This window comes from Desmodus rotundus, chromosome 10, assembly GCF_022682495.2.
Source record: "Desmodus rotundus isolate HL8 chromosome 10, HLdesRot8A.1, whole genome shotgun sequence".
Lineage (NCBI taxonomy): Eukaryota > Metazoa > Chordata > Mammalia > Chiroptera > Phyllostomidae > Desmodus > Desmodus rotundus.
Genome location: NC_071396.1, coordinates 7107794 through 7123564, shown reverse-complemented (window position 1 = coordinate 7123564; position 15771 = coordinate 7107794). Strand labels below are relative to the sequence as shown.

Sequence of the window (15771 nt, the reverse complement as noted above, 5' to 3'; positions counted from 1 at the left end):
GTTGAGGGTGTGGGGTAGATGTGGATGTTTCTACCGGTGTGAAGGTGTAGGCTTTCCTCACTTTGAAAACCCCGCACCAAATCGCACTCACACTACCATCCGCATGATCTGGGTTTAATGAGTGGCGTTTCTTCTCAAAGTATCTGTAAAAAAAATCGGTAGTCATGTCATGCATCAGGAGGAATTTCTAAATGCAAATGAGATTCTCCCAGTAATTTATTTACATTTGTTTTCAGCACAACAAATGAGACATCACGTAGCTTCATAATTTCCCATGACCGAGCCACCAGCATGCAGTGTGTAATTTACCATGATTTAAGATGCTTATCTCTAGATTTTTCCACAGTACCTTATGAGGCTTAAACCAGGGCAAGGGAGGCTCTGTACCCCTGCCCATCTCGCTCTCCTTGTCCTTGTCTCCCCCTCCCGCAGGCGTCCTGGGTCCCACTAAATCTGGACCCTTGCTTGTGCCTTTGAAGGATCTTATGTGGGGAGTAGAAGATTTTGGTCCTTCTCCCATTTCAAGTAGGGCTGTTATCACTGTCAAAACTCCTCTATAAAGAAGGGGAAGCAGTATTTCCCTTTGGGTATTGGAACGTGTGAATGTGCGTAAGTTACTGTTCAAGGCGTGGTTTCCTCATGGTAAGATGTTATAGGAGCCAATCTTGGCTGTTTAGCAAGAGCATTCATTGTAGGTCAAGGTGGAAGGGGGAGTGTGTTTGATGAATAAGTGAATCCTTTAGGAACTTTATCCAGAAGTTTTGAAAATTTGTTATATTTTCCTGTGGTTTTACATTTTTATTTGTGGAAGGTGGCACTATGTGACCAGCTTTCCTTAATGGTTAGCACCCAGGCCTAAAGTAAAGAGGAAAAGATCTCCTAAAATTCAGTATGGGCCACTTCAGTGCTGCTTTCCCCAGGCATTTTATTTCTGTGTTTCCTTGTGGACTTGAGAAAAACAATGGGAGGGTTTGCCAGGACCTTTGAGATTTAGGGCAGAGAAGGAAAGGAGCTGCCACGGAGCTATTCTGTGGCCTCGAAGGAGCCTGTGGCTGAAGAGTAGCATTAGGGATTCCAGAGTTCGCGTCATTTTTTCTGGGTACCAAATCATGAATAATTCCCAGTGTGGCTGTTCCCTCCTCCAAGCACCTGCTGAAATCAGTAAATTAGAAATACTTTCTAATTAGAGCTAAGATATAGGAAAAGAATCTTAAAAAGTACATTTTCTAAGCAAAAGTTCCTGGTTTTACTCAGGAGGCAGCCGTTAAGAGCTATCTCCAAGACAGCCACTATGCTAGGCTTTCAGGGTGGATAAGGTGCAGGCATCCTACCGGAGCTTGCTCTGGCCCTCTTCTTATGAAAGAAAACCTCATTCCAGAAAGAAAAAAACATAAAGATATGTCAAAGAGAAGGACACGTGTGACAGACTCGATGTTTCTTAATACTGAAAAAAAACCTTCTTTAATGATGTGTCCCAAATTCACTTGGAACGTACTGGTTGGTAGTTTCACTGAGCGCTGTTGGAATACCCCCACCATGCGTTCTGGTCCTGGCTGGCTATCCTTTCAGTTTTCTTGAGCACACTAAGCATTGTTTCGCTTTCCCTGTTTTTCTCCTTACCACAGACATGCTTGTAAGACATTTGTTAGGGTTGCTCAGGCATTGGCATGTAAGCAAACGTCACCAACACATTTAAAAAAAAAACAAACCTGTTTCAGAAGTGGAGGAAAATTCCATGGCTCTAAGTCCTCCCTCTGAAATTTTCTTTGCTGAAAATTCTAAAGCAAGAGCTCACTGGCCAAACTCTAATCTGTCTGTGGTGCTGCTGGTACCTGTTTAAACGCTGGGTCTCTCTAATTTGGTTAATAAAGCCAGGTAAAAAGCAGAGAGTTGTCTCCAACCTAAGTCCCAAAGTGTCTAGGGTCCTTTCATGCAAACCAGAGAGCAAAATGTACACTTTACCTTATGAACGAAAGACCTCTGAACATTTCCCCACCTTTCAAGTTAGTGGGTGGTGGCTTTCCATTGACCTTTAACGTCTGTTGCTTCGGTGGAAAGTTCTGTGGAGCACCACTATTCGTGCCGTTTCTGGCACACACTTTGGAGAGAGCCTGTGCTCATTGCTGTCCTCAGGATGCTGGCTTCCAACGCCAGAGCAGGCGAGGGGACTCTCGATTGCAGTGTGTCACTGTGCAATAATGCCATACGTGTGTGACAACAGCAGGCTTAAGATGCAGTGTGAGTTCATGGGAAAGGTGAAAAGGTGAGGTTGCTGAGCAGGAAGGTGAGGCTGGAAGCGACAGGACCCCAGCACGAAAGGCTTCGTGCTCTCTGTTAGAATGTTTGATCTGTGTTGCATAGAATTGGGGAGGCGCATTGAAAGATTTCAGTGGAATGATGACTTGTCTCAATTTTCATATTTAAAAGATCACTCCCTACTAAGAAGAGGATGGAATGAGGGTACACAGGAAGACCAGGGGAGGAGGATGTCAGAACAGGATAATCCTTTTCATCAAAATTTTGAGTGTTGATCTTCCTATAATTCTAGAGAACCCGGCCTAACAGTGTGGAGATTTTAGAGAGTTTTCCAAAAAAAGAGCAATGGGGGGATGATTAAAAAATTAGGGTATCAGACCAGGAAGGAAAGTGAAATGAGAAGAATTTAGTCAAAATGCAGAGAGGCTTGGGGGGGAAATTTAATAACCCTATTTCCATAATAGAGTTCAGCTTACATATATGAGTTTATTAGTTCAAATCCAAAATCTGTTATGTACAATTCAGAAATGTAAAAGAAGTTTTGGTTTCTGTTTTCTATGTGTTTTATAAATTTGGCCCCAAACTTCTTTAGCAGCAAAACTTGACTTCAACTGACATCAGGCTAATTATGTTCTTTTGTTTATTCCTCTAAGTGTCAGTATTTATATAGCACGATAGAGAGTTTAGGGTATTTAATATTTTTAATTGACTTTTTCAAAAAACTCTATGGGTCAGACACTCTTGTTACCTCAATCCAAGTGGATGAGAAAAACGGAGGCACAGTTAGGTGATATGCTTACTAAAAGAATAGACTTAGGAAGGGGCCAGGCTGCGAATTAACTGATTTCCCTTTCATCTACAACCTTAAAGAAAATAAGCAGGAATGTCCTGGTAGTGAACACAGCACAGAGTGCAAGAGGTGCCCCCCTTCATTTTGAGTTCTGTAGGTCCTCTTTTTCTCCAGGGACCTCGTCAGTTAAGAATCCAGATAAAGTGTGTTGTGTCTGATGTTATTCTGGTGTGATTCTGTCTGACAGCACAGGAATAATAACACTTTTATTTATTCTCAACGATAATGGGGCCCAGAGAGTTGTCTTTATGTGCTTCCCCGTCTGTGCACTGGTGACTTCCACTACGGGCCTTTCCCCCTCCCCGGGCAGAAGCTGTAGTGGAGAGACTACAGGATGGCATAGATTACACCTGCCTCTGTGGGATGGACCACTGCAGAGCCGGTTGCTGGGATCACGCATGTCTGCGGTTCTGAAATAAGATGCTTTTTACTTGCATGTCATTGCAGGGCCTCCTGTCCCAGCTGCTCAGCGCTGTAGGCAACACCCTCACATTACCAAGGGAAAACCCTACATCTCTTACTGATTTGCAGCCTGTCAACAGGTAACAAATGTGCTCCTATTTAAACATCATACATGCGCTTTCTCGTCTCCTCAATTTTCTCTTTAAACACCTGGGGTGAAGAGTGTGCCCAGTACACGTAGCCCGAGTGTGGAGCTGGCAGGCTGTCTGCGTGCACGATCGTTCCAGGCGGGGATCCCTTTGGAAAGACTACTCAGCGCTTTCTGTTACTTCACTTTCCTTACCTGCACAATTTCTCGGGGCCAGTATCGTAGAAGAACAAGTAACCAATGAGAGAAAACAGTATTGGAAAGCACTTGTTTTAAAGCACAAAGTCATATGGCTACAGATGCAGAACAGAGTGGTACAGAATGGGAACAATTGCGGGTTTTGATAGGTATGTTAGCAAAGACTCTCGGAACCATTTCCCATTAATTCTGGGGCACTTAGACTATTTTTAAAATATCCCACAAGCCTTTGCCTGACAAAGGAAGAGTACAAAATAAAGCCTTAGTCTTTGCAGTGACAGCTATTTCCATAGCAACCTGCCTGTCAATCAACACCCACTTCATCAAGCTTCAGAAAACACCCCCAGAAATAAATGTCAAAAGTCTTGTGCAGGTTCCAAATTTAAATCGAACTTTAAAATAAATTAAAATAAGAACCCAAACACCCACAGCAGTCACAAAACTAAATTTTATTTTGGAAGGAGGGAAGAGGGGGTAAAGAAACAAAGGCCAAAGCAATTCTCAAAGGAGATGCAAGAAGGAAAAGAAGGGAGGCTAGCCACCCTTCAGCCCTTTCCCAGTGCTACGCGATCAAGCATTATTCACTTAGAGGAACCTCGGCTGTAATTGATCCATATATTTCCCTCTCGCTTTGATGATTGGCTTTCACTTACATGACCTCCACATTACGTTCACCCCGTCCATCCTGGAGCTCGTGGTTCAGCCACTTCTTTGGATGGTATGAGGTGAAGCAAGGAGCCACTGGCCAGCCAGGTGGAGGGACGTGGAGGTCACTCTTTCAGGGGGAGATATTAAACTAACCCTGCGTGGCCCTTCTGCCAGTGAAACTGAGCTCATGTGCCACTTTGGGTCCTTAGTGTTGCTAAACCATGCTCCAAGACTTTGGCTTTGAGTCATCCCCCCTCTTCTATTTGGAAATAAAAATACATAGAAAGGCCTAATGCCACACCTGAGGGATAAGCCATCTGATTTCACTGCTCTCTCCTGGGAGTCTGAGGTTACCTAACAGAGGGGCCTTTTAAGGAACTCTGGTTTCTCAGAGACCATAGAATGCTTGGCCTTCAAAAAGTTGGAATACGTTGAGATAAATCATGAAAATGTCTGTGGACACAGAAGCAAATTATGAAGAATTATACAATTTTACATTATTTGCCAAATTGAATATAATTGTCATTCAATGTTCAGACCAATTCTTCAACCTTTATATTTTTGCTGTTAATGAAATGCGTTCTTCAAGTTCAAGTTCTCCTTTGACATCCTGAAGGTATGCGTGCTTAGAGAACTTACTGGTGCATGTTCACCTTAGCTGCACATCTTTTTCTTAGTGTATAATAAAGAGACTGTATAATAGTGGTACTGGTATGGATTGAAGTATGCCCCCAGGAAATATATAACTATATATCTATATATAAATCTATCTATCTATCTCTCTCTCTCTATATATATATATTTGTATATATAGGGGTTCTAACCTCTAGCACCTCAGAATGTGACTTTACCTGAAGACAGGATCTTTACAGAAGTCATTAAGTTAAAATGAGGTCATTAGGGTGGGCCCTAATCCCGCGGGCCTGGTGCCCGAATAAAAGGGAAATGTGGACGCAGAGGCAGGCAAGCAGGGAGGGAAGACAACATGAAGAGCCTCAGGCAGAAGGCAGCCATCTACAAGCCAATGCCAGAAGCCTGGGACAGACCCGCCCCTCACGGCCTCCCAAAGGAACCAGCCCCGTCACCTACTTGATTTCGGACTCCTAGCCTCTAGAACCCAAACAACACCTGTCTGTTGTTGAAGCTGCCCAGCATGTACTTTGTTATGGCCGCCTAGCCAATGAATAGAAGTCCCAAGGGTCTAGTGCTGTGGCTATAAAGAATTCAGAGAAAAGGGAGTGAGGAGCCCTGTCTCTTGGTTAGCGTCTATTGGAGAGCTCCCAGCAGGGGGATGTCACCGTGGGCGACAGTCGGGGATGGGGGAGGGAGCTTCAGGCACTGTGGAAGGATGGAGAGATATTTAGCCTAAGCGTAACCTATAAGCTTCTCTTTTCTACGTTGCCAAAGTCGGTGTCAGCTTCTTGCTCTCACTAACTCAGAACGAGGGCTTGCCAGGCTGTCAGGGTAGGGCCTGTTTCAAATGCTGTCAAGGCCGATGCACGCAGGTAACTGCTCCCAAGGTAGTCAGTCGGGTCTGTGAGCTTCTTTCCTTACATTTTATGCATGGGAGGTTTGGGGCCTCTATAGTTCCATCGGATCTTCGCTTTTACTACTTACATCAGAGGGTGTTGATTGTGTGCCTCTGGTGCACATGCACACTTGCAGGTTTTATTAAAAAGTCTCACATTCGAAGGGGAAACAAAGTCTTCAGTACCGGAGAAAGAGACGAGCTTCTCAGAAGATGGGCCCCAAACCTCCGATGGTGACGGGCGAGAATTGCAGGCTCCTAGTCTGCGCAGATTGATGGAGAAGCTCATGAAATTTAAGCACCAGCTCCTTTCACTGGCCCGGGCCCCTCCAGAGCTGTGCTTACAATTTTACATTTATATTTCTGTGTTTTTATGAAAGACAGTCCCTCTCCAATTGCTGACATCTCACACACTCAAACCCTGGGTTTGTCCCTGGTCCTAATAATGATGGGGCTTCTAGGAATCAGTAGCTTCTGCAGCAGGTGAAGGAAGACAGAACAAGAGGAAGTTAAAATAAGGCTGAATATGAAAATCAGGGCCAAACATAGCAAGAGTCTGAAAGGAGACAAGCGCTCAGAAACAAGTGGTTAAGGTGCAGCTGGATGAGAGGGTGAGGAGTATGGGGACTGGGGTGCGGGTGAGGGGACAGGACAAACAAGGCAGTGGCTGTCTGAATCGGGGACAGCAGGGCCGTGAGGAATTCCCTGGAGAATTCAGATTAAGAATTAGACATGAGGTACTCCCACGTGAGCCTCCCTGGCCGTAAGGGATGTGTGTGCACCGGAAGTCTCTTCTATCTTCTCCAGAACAACAACCAACCCCAAAGCCAGGAGAGCAGAAGGTAAACTCCCATCTTAACTACAATGAGGGGCGAAGATATTAGACCCCTTGGGAGAGGATCTAGCAAAGCGCTGTGCATGGAGACACGCACCCATTGCCTCGTGTCTGGAGGAGGCAGGTCGCACATGAGAATTCAGCCACTTGCCTCCATGCCTGCAGAGGCAGTGAGAAGATGCAGCCAATTTCACAATTTTAAAAATATGTTTCTTATTTCCTTTTTAAACCGCAGTTTACATTTAGTAACATTCTACATCAGTGTCAGAGGTACAGCAAAGTGAGCTGAAACCATGCACTCCACGGAGTGGTCCCCACCACTGCCCCCAGCACCCACCTGGCCCCATACACAATTATCTCGGCACCATTGACTGTGTTCCCCACTCTCAGGCAGGCCCTGAGAAGGCCAGCCTTGCTTGTTGGGCCCACCTGTAAACCTGCTTACCGAATCCCAGAGACCTGGGACTTCAGTTGGCACTTCCTTTTATGGTCCAAAGAAAACCTAAAATCAAGAGGAACAGGTTTGGAAGGCCAGCTTTGACATCACTTTCACTTTTTTTTTTTTTTTAAAGAAATAGTCAGGCCATGTGTCATTTTCTCGGCAGACTACGTAAGCTGCTGGGAAATGGCATTATTTATAATAATACGGCTTTGCACATATGTAGGTATTTGCATAGTAAACAGGTCGTGTGGAACTGACGCTGTCTGGTGGGGATCTTGGAATCATGGGTAGATCTAATTATTTAATGTGTCTGTTGGTATTTGCAGGCAGTTGCCCATGACTATTTTAGCCATTGGTGCTAAAACCTCACTATCAGAGATCAAAGGCATCTGCAGATCTAATCTGTCTCTAGGGATGGGTAAGGAGGTGAGGGGGCTGATATTATAGAGAATAGAATCAAATTTCTCTTATCTTCCCTCTTTTCTACCTCCACTTCCCTGTCTCTACTACCCACCTAGCTTAATCTTATTTCCCATAATTTTGCATTCAAGGTCATTGTTTCCCTGGTCTGTGGCTATTTTCCTCCAACTCTCTTAGCCTCTTAAGGCAGCCATTCAGTGACTTCTGTTCACAGGGCAGAATGTGGTGCAAAGTTGTATCTCCACCTCTCATTACGTGCCTTTGAATGAGAAGATAGCCTTTGACAGCACGCAGTTCTTTATGAGGGTCACTGTCAGCACTTCGCCTGCCGGGTGGCGGAGATGGGGGAGAATTCATGTGAACAGATTTCCTATCGAAGGATAAATGCACCCCCAAATCACAATGGTAATCAGAGCCAGCCGCCTCATTTCCGATGATTTTACACATCAGCTGGGGTTCAGAGAAGCGTCAACACGACACTGTTCCACACTGAGTTGTTTTGGCTGCAGGGGTGGCTCCTTCGCTCTCTTTCCCACTCTCTCGCTCTCTTTCCCTTTTTTTCTCCTTTGCTTTCCAGCTGCATTTGCGAGTGTTTTTGTCCTTCGCTAAAATACATTGCTCAAAAATGTGATTAACAGTCGTTTTCAGATACAGATATTGGTTCTCCTTTGCCAAAGTGGCCCAGCATGCAAGAACAGGCACATATCAAAGTAATACAAAGGGGTGTATTTATTCATCGGAAACTGTGTTAATGACTACATCTGCCCCTCTCATTCTGGGCTGCCTGGGATCATCTCTGTTCTTCTGATTTGCTCACGTTTGCCCCTACAGTGAAATCTCTCTGTTTGTGCCCCATAAATAAAAACATCCCCACGGTTGGTCTGATGTTTATACTCTGAGTGTAAGTTGGAACAATTTAGTATCTGAAGCCTGTACTCGGTGGGTGATCCTCATGGGACACATGAATGTATCTGCACCCGGAGATTCCTTAGGCAACTTTCGGATGGGAAGAGCTCATGCCAGACGCCGCGGAGAACCAACGTACTAGCAGATCATTGTGAAGCAGTGGCAAGCTTACACTTGTTTTATAGCCTGCTATTTATTTTTATTTTTTATTTTTCAAGTCAAGCACAATAGCAGGCGTAGTTGAGTTGCTTGGGGCTGTGTCTATGGGAGATTTGAAAGCCCCAAAGCCTGTGACTCGATCACCAAAGGAGCTGCTTCCATTGAGGCCAGTTTCTGCCAAGTGTTCAGCACCTGCCATCCTCTGGAATGAATTTTAAAGAGCAATCTTCAAGATCATATCTTTCAGGCATAAGGCAACCAGTACATAGTGTCCCTGGCGATCCCTGCATTGCACTAGGTGCTGTAAGAGAGGGTAATACTTGGTCTTAAGCAGGTAGAATTTATATCAGAGTGACTTGGGCAGGAAGCATTTTAGTAACAAAGAAGCAGGGTGAGATTTCTGAGATGGAACTCAGTAGGAGATACGTTGAGACGTAGAGTGTGTCTCTAACCATGAAGAACGTGGATGTTTTAACTGCTTCCAGAGAAAAGTTTGGACACATGCAAGATAATCCTCCCAAATATATTCACATCAGGTGACAAAAACCTGGTTATTAATGTCTCTGGTCAAAGTGTCAGAAGGATGTTCTTGAGTTTCTAAGTCCTGAAACACATTCCCCGTGTCTGGTGGGAAGGTGTTCATTTAACCAGCAGTTATTTGGAACACTGGTCTGTTTCGCTAAGTCTCCTCCCCGCAGACAGAAGTAGGATTTGTTTCAACTCAGCCCCAGTCTCAAACCTGGGAGGTGTGGACTTGTGACAAATCAAGGGTTATGTCCCTGATTAATCACCTGAGACCTGTAACATCTCTGGAGGTGGAAGTTGAGGTGCTGTTTCCACATGGCAACTTGTCACAGTTATCTGTGCTGCCTTCATATTTCAATTCTTTGCAAGTACTTGTCTTCCCTCCTCCCTACTCCGAGAGTTCTGATGGTCCCCGCAGCACTGGCCTGGAGAGAACACACCCTCTAAGGAAATACAGTGTGCTGCTTCCCGTGCAGCCCCGAGGAAGCCTGTCCTGCCCGTTGTGACCTGATACCCCGTCCTGCCGGTGTCTGAGCACAGTCACGGGAGGCAAGGGTGTGGAGGCAGCTGCTCTGTCCCTCCTCAGAGGACATGTTCTGACCATGGAGAACTAACATCATGTATGGGAAGAGCTCTGCACTGGGAATCAGCATCAGAAGGTCTACTATTTAGATTTTTCACCTTGAACAACCCCTTTGCAACTTGTTGAGTTTCTAGGTACTTACCTGCTAAATGGAGGTGACGAGACTTATGTGGCCCATATTATACTGCAGCTGCCAGGCTCAGGGAGTTAGAGTTATCAGTGATGGTGGTGGTGGTGAAGCTGAACGTCTCCTGCGTTTGCTGTTTTGGGGTTGTCGCTGTTTTGTCTGAGTGTCTGGTTCCTTCAGGACATATTTGAGCACAGTGGATTGGAGGCGAGACTGTGATGCGGGACTAGACCCTCGGGAGCGGGGGGGGGGGGGGGGGGGGAGGGGGGAGCAGAAGAGCTGAGGTGTCCGACTCTCCTTGGTACATCATCCCTCTGGTTTTCATCAGGGCTCCTCTCTTCAACACTCAATGATCCCTCATCACGTTTTCTTCCCCTGTGTCTGTTCCCACCTCAATGCCATGATTGGGTTGGGACTTTCTGTTTCTTATGTACCCCTGACCCCACAGCACCTAGAACAGTGTTTGGTGCATAGTAAATGCTTGTACAGATATAGTGAATGAACATAAGAAAGAAGGAAATTAGAAGGAAGGAAATCCAAGTAAAAACTACTTTGATAGGCTTAGAAAGCCCAGTTTCATCAAAGAAAGTCACCTAAAAATAGAACAGGAAGGGAAAGAGTTTTGTGGAGACTTCCTCCATAAACATATTTACAAGACTGAAGTGTTTCACTTCCTAATCCTCTGAAAGAAAGTCATAAATGGTTTTTGACAATAATCCTTATGAGTGCTGATATTTTCAGGCCCTGAGCTGAAGATAAGGAGAATGTCCTTGAGTTACCCAGTTGCACGAGAACAGAGTTCCAGAGTTTGTTATGCATATGCCATTGGTTTTGTGTTGCTTTCCTGCCCCTCTTCCCCCTTCGGAAGGAGCAACTAAAGTTAGTGAGTTAGCAATTACATGGTAGCATGGAAAAACATCTTTACAATTTTTAACTGAGACCATACGATTATAGCTCTTTCTTGCTCTCTCAACTTTCCCCCGATAACTTCCAGAGCAATGGCGAAGTTAGGTTCAAGGGTGAACTTTTGGGGATGGTGGGACATTCTGATGTAGTAAGAATACAATATATGTATGTATAAGGGGTAATGGAATATCCCTTTTTCTCTTTTTGTGAGTGTCCTGTGAATTTGATCTCTATCAACTCTGAACTCATTACAGCCCTTTTAAAGATCTAAAGAAAAATCTTGATGGGCTTCTTAAAGCCTTAAATCACATAGAATTACCATAGTTATTAGAAGCCTTAAACTGGCGATAAGATTTAGCAGGTGTTGTGGGGAAGTTAGCTTTTATCGCTAATTACAATAAATAAAAAAGCATGACAGTTTTAAAAATTACCTTGAAAACAGTTGAGTTTATTAAATAGTTAAAATCTATCACTGTTATTAAGCAAGTTCCAAGGTAACCATATTGCAAAATTGGCTCCACGTATTCTGTGAGTTTTCTTGAAATTATATCTGTATATTGTAGTCTTAAAATGAATAAGCTAAATTACCAATGATATTATTAATAGAATAAATTTACATTGTATATATTAATCACTCAGCCCGGTATACCATCAATAATATTAAATAAAAACCATGGGTCTTTACCAAATTAATTGTGATATCATTTATTTATATTGTGCTTTTTAACCTATTTTAAAGTGATTTATAAGTTTATTCTTAGTGCGATAAGCCATGCTGAATATTTCACATGTGTTTATTTTTATGCACTGTATGGTAGTGAACAGAAGAAGTCTGATTGATAATAAGCCAAGTGGACAGAATTCTATGGCCTCAAAGCCATTCAAATTCAAACTGGACTCAGCTATGTGAGTTAAACAATAGTTTCTGGGTTTTGAGAGCAAACCAATTCTATCCCTAATTATTAGTTGATGCTCTGGTGAAAGCAAGTTATAACATACTTGGATATAAAATATCCATCAATAAAGACCACTGTGATTTATATGGTAATGAGTTTCCTGTCTCTGAATTTGACAAGTTAAAAGTAAGTGAAAGGGTACTTTCCTATGAACCTGTGTAGGCTACCTGCCTTATAAATGCATAGGGGGAAAAAGGAGAGAATCTTGATGTAGAAAAGTAGTGGTTTGGACCTCTTATTAAATTTTTTTTCTAAGGGTCAGAAGGGCCATTGAAGAGCCAACTCTGTTACCATACAAATACATCGACTAAGAATTTAGGCTATTGTAGATGTGAAGTTATCTTTTGAGTTAAATATAATAAACAGCAGAACTTTCTCTTTGGTTGGCACTGACATGTCGAGAAGGAAAACATTTCAGAACTAGTCCTTCTGCATCTCTTTAGCCTGGATTAAGTCCTAAGCGTTTCCTGTTAACTTTGGAGGGCTTACCTGCAAATGCCAAGCAATGGTGATAGAAATTTGCATTGATCTGATGGCCTGAGCTCGTTGTTTTTGTGTGCAGACCCAGAGTGATTTTAGAGAAATGGGGCAAAGGCACTAGACTTGCATTTAAAACTTCATTTCCAGCCCTTGCTTATTCCACTCTTCAATGGTGTGGAATCTGAGGAACTTTCTGGTCTGGATCATCTTGAAAAGAAGGAAGCTGGGTCTGAACAGTTTTCAGTTTAGGGTCCTTGGAGGACGTTACCAGGCAGTCGCTCATTTTCAGGATTTTCAAAAGTCTGCTGAAAATAAGACATCAGATCACAATGTGTACCAGCTGATGCAAATGTCTCCTTGTTCTTGCTTTTGTTTGGGATTCTACATCTCCCCCCACCCCCCGCCTTTGTTACAACATGGAGTTATCTTAGACCAATTTCAAATTCTGGCTGACAATAACATAGCTTCTCATAAATGAGGGTAGAAATATTGTTCTCAACGGAATGCATTTCGTCAGACACGAAAATGGGAGGAAACTCTGAAAGCTGCCGGGTGACCTTGAAGTCAAAAGTAAAAGGTCCAAAGTTTATTTTGCTACGTTTAGGTCTGTAATTTTAAAGTCGTGTGCCATTTAGGATGGCAGCAAGATGCCGAAATGCTGTTCTCACTTCACAGTCACTGTGTCCAAATTGTCAGGCAGCATTGTTCAATAAACAAATGTCTCCAGAAGAAATCAATTGATTGGTGTAGAAAACAGCACAAGCTGTGTTCTTTCAGAACAGTAGATTATGTGCCCACGGCCATGGTTTCCTATATTGGGGAAAATCTTGGATTGGGTACCGTTTACCTCTTTGTAAATTTGGTCACTAATCCATTCTGCTTTGCTTTTTCATCCTCTCTAAAACTTGTGTAAACACACGGGATAAAGAAAGTGGGTGAAACGTACGTAATCATCCGTCAGCTCTATTCCGTAGAACTCACTAAAGACAGAGCACTGGATGCTAAGCTCTTTGGGAGCAGGGACAGCTTCCGTTGACTTTTTGTGCCACCAGCACTTACAGCAATGCCCGGCACGTAGACCGAATTTAATTATACCGGATGTTGGTAAATATCGAGGAAATCAGGGTCAAGATTGTAGTGTTAGTTTCACGTTTCTTTTAACCCCATAGAGGATAATTTATTCACTCATGAGATTATGATTAATAAGATAATTATGAATATTCATTGTGAGTTAAGCCATATTTCCAAATTAGAGTTTACAATTCAGTTAATGGTATTATTAAAATTAATGATAACTTTCAATTTTTTACATTTTTGGTCTAACCATATAAATAGTCCTGTGTCTCCTGGTCATTGAGGTTATTTTTATGATCAAAACCAGCAGATTAAAAACGAGTCTCGAATCTGATCAAACATAATAGCTGATCTGATTCTGTGAAGTATTTACTTATATAGTTTCCCCTTTCAAAATCATAAGTGACATTGCAGTAGGTAGTAGCATGAATTACTGATTGTAAAATCTCCAAGTTTTGGTTAGCGCAAATATTAGGCTTGAAATAGCAGTAGTAATATTAGTCATGAAACAAGCAAATACAAGTTACACACGTGGTAATTATCTTTACAGTGTTTGCCTTTTCAAAACAAACATGATGCAGATTCATTTTAATAGAAGAGAAATTGAGGTTTGTTGAATAAAATTACTTGTACGCATTACCTTACTTAATCTTCTCAACAATATGAGCTAAATATTATCTTCCTTGTTTTGCAGCTTGAGAAACTGAGGCTTGATCAGTTTAAGTAATTTGCTTGAGCTAGTAAGTAGCAGAACCGTTCTTCATGCCCATTTCTAAAAATGTGTTTATTGATTGATTTTTTGGAGAGAGAGAGAGAGGCAGGGAAAGAGATAGAATCACCAGTTCGTTGTTCCACTTATCTACACATCAACTGGTTGCTTCTTGAATGTGCCCTGATCAGGTATCGAACCCACAATCTCCGTGTATCGGGATTGCACTCTAACCAACCCAGCCAGGGCCAGGCCCATTTTTTTCCTGACTCTAATGTGCATGCATTGTCTAACATTCTCTATCTATCATTACTTTTTAGTTTTGGCACTTAAGTCCGGTGACAGAATATATTTTTTAACTTCTCGTTAGAGTTTTATCTGCTGGTGATTTATTACAGAATTTTGTGTTGCGTTCAGATGCACAAAAGCATGTTTGATAAAAAAGTAAACGTAAACAGTAGCTAGCTGAAGAGCACTAGAATATTCAAAAGATAGAGAACGTAAGTTATCTATTACTGAATTATCGGTGAGTAACAAATAGCACCCAAGCTGAGTGGCCTCAAACAGTAATAAAGACTTTCTCTCTCATGGTTTCTATGGATTGAAAATTTAAGTGCAGCCTTGTGGGGAGACTGGATTGGGGTCATTCCTGAGGTTTTCCATCACCTAGAAGTTGGACTTGGACTTGAACGTTGGCCAGAATGGTAGCCAACGGAAGGCTTGGATGGGGCCAGAGGATCTACCTCCCAGATGGTCACTCAGCTGACAAGGTGGTTCTTCCTAGGTGTGTCTCTCTTCACTGCATGGGGGCTGCAATGTCCTTTATGATCTAGCCTTGGAAGTCGCACACTGTCCCTTCAGACATAGTACAGTGGTCACATAGGTCGGCCCTCAGGCACTATTCACCACTTACACAAAGATGTGGGTACCCAGGGACAAGGGTCATCCCGGGCCATCATGGAGCCTGGATGCCATAGACACTGATACTGCATGGATAAATTGTATGGATAAATTTATATCACTTAACTCCTTAAAGTTAAAAGCTAGGAAAGAGAATCTAGAACTTACTTAAGCTTATAGAACCTTAGGGAAGATCCTGTCTTAAAAGGACTAATACTCAATGTGTAGACACTCTGTCTCTCTTTAAAAAATAAAGTATTGGTGTTAAATGCATTACAAGGTGGAGATTTGAGCTCAGATGGTTGCTGGTGGAGATTCTTTGTGAAGGGCTGTTGGCATGAGCTGAATGGGGCTAAGTTCTCAATGCTTCAACATTCACGAGCAGATGACTTTTCTGAAGTCAAAGATTTTAAATTGTACGTCTGGTTATTCACGCTGTTCGCACTTCTCCATTTTCCTCAGTGAAAGAGGATTTTCAGTGTCCAAGAAACCTGACTCGGGAGTGTCTTCTCTCTCCTGGGCCTGGTCTCTCACTCCTCCCTCCTTTGTTTCCAGGCCTGCTCCTGCCCCTGGGCCTTTCCCCTGGCTGATTCCTCTATTTGAAATACTCTTTTACATGCCTTTGTGATGAATCCTTCCCGTAACTCAACACTGTCCTCCAATGTTCCCTCTTCAGTAACATCTACACCAACCACCCTATTTAGCCCCCTGCCTGGAAC

At 43.0% G+C, this 15771-nt stretch overlaps 1 protein-coding gene across 20 annotated transcripts in view; it reads left to right on the top strand.

Moving 5' to 3' along the window:
• ESRRG (estrogen related receptor gamma) overlaps nucleotides 1–15771 on the top strand; it is a 506557-nt gene that overhangs the window by 94414 nt on the left and 396372 nt on the right. For 11 of the 20 annotated variants that reach the window (XM_053912606.2, XM_053912593.2, XM_053912608.2 and 8 more), the window contains one exon: nucleotides 3554–3648. The exons of the other annotated variants lie outside the window; for them this stretch is intronic. The gene's annotated coding sequence lies outside the window, so the exon portion shown is untranslated. The remainder of the gene's footprint in view (nucleotides 1–3553; nucleotides 3649–15771) is intronic. 20 annotated transcript variants of the gene reach the window in all.